Genomic DNA, 3,870 nt, shown 5'->3' on the forward strand with positions numbered 1-3,870 from the left:
TTGTTTTGAATTATTATTATTAGAAAAATAGGAATGACGTCATGATTTGGGCCCAAGTGAGATGGTAGGGCTTCATAATGGGCCTAAGGAATTTCAAGGCTTTCCAAAGGGACCAACCCTGACTAACATCCAATTGGGATTTCTTCGAAAAATGAATCGTTCCAGGCTTCGGATTCGGGCATCATTCGTCGTGCTTTGAATTTTCATATTTGCAGGTAATTGTTGTTATCTATGAATTCCGTTGAGCTTTGGATTATATTCGAATGAGAATGAATTTGAATGTGCTATGTTTGTTGCAGCACAGATTCTTTAGCTTAGGCATCAATGGTGGGGAGTTCAAAATGGTTTGTACGAATCAACATGTTTCACTGAATTAGATAGTAGTACAAGATGAAGTATGTGAAGCCGTTGAACTTGTTTCGTGATTTGTTGAAGAGAAATGTCCTTGAACGTGGCCGTTTTCTCGGTTTAGATGTTGGTGATAAGTACGTTGGCTTGGCCGTCTCGGACTCGGATAATTAAATCGCTTCACCTCTTAGGTATTTTCTTTGTCTGTTCATGAGATTGTGTCTGAGAGATTGGTCTTAATGGGATTGAATTTGAAGTTAACAGAACGTGACCATTACTAGTTGTTGTTGCTTTGCTGCAGTGTTCTGCTGAGGAATAAACAAAGATTCATTTGATGGCTCGGGATTTTCAGATATTGGTGAGATTTTTTACTCTGTTTTTTTAATCTTCTTCCTTCCCGTGAAGATTTGTAGAATGGTAATCAGATGTTGTAACAGCCCAAATCTTGTGCGTGTAGTTATTGCACTCTTTGGGTTTTTTGTCTCTCACGGAGAGGTTTCTACGCTCTTATAATGAATGCTTAGTTCCTTATAAAGAATATTTTGTTCCCCTCTTTAACTGACGTAGGATCTCACAATCCACTCTCCTTCGGGGTGCAGCGTCCTCGCTGGCACTCGTACCCCTCTCCAATTGATGGGACCTCCTAACCCACCCCCTTCGAGGCCCAACATTCTCGTTGGCACACCGCTTGGTGTCCCTCATCTTCGGGGTTCAGCCTCCTCACTTGCACATCGCCCGATGTTTGGCTTTGATATCATTTGTAACAGCCCAAGTCCATTGCTAGCAGATATTGTTCTCTTTAGATTTCCCTTCAAAGTTTTAAAACGCGTATGCTTAGGAGAGATTTTCACGACATTATAAAGAATGTTATGATAAACAGTGATCGAAGGCGGTGCCACCCAATTTTGCAGGATGAACTTTAATTTACTTGATTTTTTGGGAGTACCATTTTAGGTGCAAATGAGATTTCTTATGACGACACTATGATTAGAATGTAGTTAGTTATACAGCTCTAAATGTACCTTTTCTTTCCCTCTTTTCCTGTGATGTGTTGCTGTGCAGTGTATTTGTCAATAATCTTAACATATGATAGTGAATTGTCAATGCTGTTCTTTCTTTCAACATTCACAGTCATCCCCGTCCTCTGTATATTTACAGCTGCTTCTGGTTTGTGTATACAGATCCCTGAACTCTCTCTGGCGGGGTTCATTGTTGGGCACCCTTTTGATGGACAATGTCGCAACCCGGATGTGTGTTCCATCTTTACATCAAAGGTTAGTTCATCTAGTTTGGCAAGCCATTCCTGTTAGTCTTATGACTTATGTGACATGACTTTCAATGTCTTTGTCAATGCACTAACTCAGTCAAACGAGTGTGATTATGTTTGAATTGTCTATGTCGACAAGCTGTTAAAATCCTCTAATTTTCGTGACATTGACTTGTGAATGGGCTACTACACTGTATTTCATTCAACATTGAATTTTATTGTGAGATCCCATATCGATTGGAGAAGGGAACGAGTGTCAGCGAGGACGCTGGGCTCCGAAGGGGGGTGGATTATGAGATCCCATATCGGTTGGAGAAGAAAACGAAACATTCTTTATTAGGGTGTGGAAACCTCTCTCTAGTAAATGCAGTTTAAAAACCTTAAGAGGAAGTCTAAAAGGGAAAGCCCGAAAAAAACAATACCCGAAAACGGTGCCCTTGAGCGGTTACATTTATATTTGTGATTCCTTATATCTATGCACAGAATGTGGAACTACTGATAAAGCCATTGAAACTGCCCCCCTATTTTGTCAAGGACAATAATTGACAAGTTTGCTGCTGTTGGAATACTTCAGGTAATCTACAATTTTCTCTTTTTCTTTGGTTTAAGCCTTTCAAGTATCTTGACAAGGTTGGCTGGTAAAATGCAAATCCAGTTTTCACAATGTAAGAAATGTATCTTAAAATATCAATTAAAGCTTCAGTGCATTGACAGTGAAGTCGTATATCCCAGGGTTGCTTGGATTATCTTAACAGAAGACAGGAATTGGAAGCGAGGTAAAGCGAATAAGATGAACTGTACAGGATAAGGTACTGATTTGTCAATGAAGTTGCTTTCTTTGAAAATTGAAATTTCGAAATCTTGCTGAAATGTCAACAAAAACTTCTGTACTCTTAGAAATTTCAGAATAATATAAAAAATAAACCTCTGAATTTAGAAATGTAATTCTGTTCGTATATTAAAACCGACTAAAACGGTGAAAGGGTAAAATACATTTTTGTGTTTGGGTTTTGAACGTGGTTGCTAATGCCAAATCTACTTGGAGACCATTTAGAAATTGTGAGATCCCATATCGATTGGAGAGGGGAACGAAACATTTTTTATAAGGGTATGGAAACCTCTTTTTAGGAGACTCATTTTAAAACCTTAAGTGGAAGTCCAAAAGGAAAGTTCAAAGACGACAATATTTGCTAGCGGTAAGCTTAGATTGTTACAAAAACAAACTCCATACTTAGACAATATCTACAAAATGACTAGTTAGAAGCCGAGTTATCCTTTAGAGACCAAACATACCATTTTTGAAGCCACGAAGAACCAGACAAAAACTAAATTCAAATCTCAAGAACTAAAAGTATTAGCTTTGAATTTCATGGACAACATCGAAACTAAGTTCAAACTCCATGGACCGAACCGAAAGTGTATTTGAGCCGAGTAGTCGTATTTGCAAGTTCTAAAAGACGGTTTGGTTAGTATTTTGATCAATATATGCATACATTTGATTCTCCCCTCTTAGTTCAGGACAGAACAGTTTATTTTGAATTTCTCAGTCCAGAAAGGGAAGAGATGGATCTACTTTGATATTATCTTCAATTTTATCTTAAATGAGTGAATTATCTGATGATCTGCTCATAATCGAGTAATTAAGCTAACAGGATTCCTCTTTTTAGAATTTTCCTTATGGGAATTCTATCAAGTGCTTGTTTCCATGTTTGTTCATTTCTAAATTATTACTAATGACAACCATTATACCATATACTCTGTCTATTTTACAGATCATGCTTATATATTTTTCAAATGACTTCTATTGTCCATATGTTCTTTAATATGCTTCTTTAATATGCTGATTATCTTTTTTTGGTTAATATGCTTGGCTGTGGAATATGTTGAATGAGTTGTGTTTATGAATTACGTTCACAACATTTCAAAGATAAATATGCTTTTCAGGCATCGAGACACGGCTATGTTTTACAAACTGAACGGTAATTTCTACTCGTCCCGAGTTTTTATTAGATATTGGATTAAGGTCTGACTATGTTAATTTGAATTGCAAATGTTCTGAATTCTATTACTTTAGGTAAACTATAGGGCTGAGTAATTATAGTTAATTAGTTAGGTTGCTCCCATTTAATAAGCTTCTAAGACTTTCTTTAAAAATCTAATTCCGCAAATTATATATAAAGTTTAACAAATTTCTAAACTTAATTTTGTATTTAATATTTGCTCGATTTTTTTTTTTTTTTTTTTTTAACATTACT

The 3,870-nt window shown here is 36.5% G+C and overlaps 1 pseudogene; it reads left to right on the forward strand.

The window, feature by feature from the left end:
- The first annotated feature begins 124 nt into the window (after positions 1 to 124).
- Positions 125 to 2,555, forward strand: LOC111435658 (annotated as a pseudogene).
- The last annotated feature ends 1,315 nt before the right edge of the window (positions 2,556 to 3,870 follow it).

The sequence above is a fragment of the Cucurbita moschata genome, unplaced genomic scaffold (assembly GCF_002738365.1).
Source record: "Cucurbita moschata cultivar Rifu unplaced genomic scaffold, Cmos_1.0 Cmo_Scf00050, whole genome shotgun sequence".
NCBI lineage: Eukaryota > Viridiplantae > Streptophyta > Magnoliopsida > Cucurbitales > Cucurbitaceae > Cucurbita > Cucurbita moschata.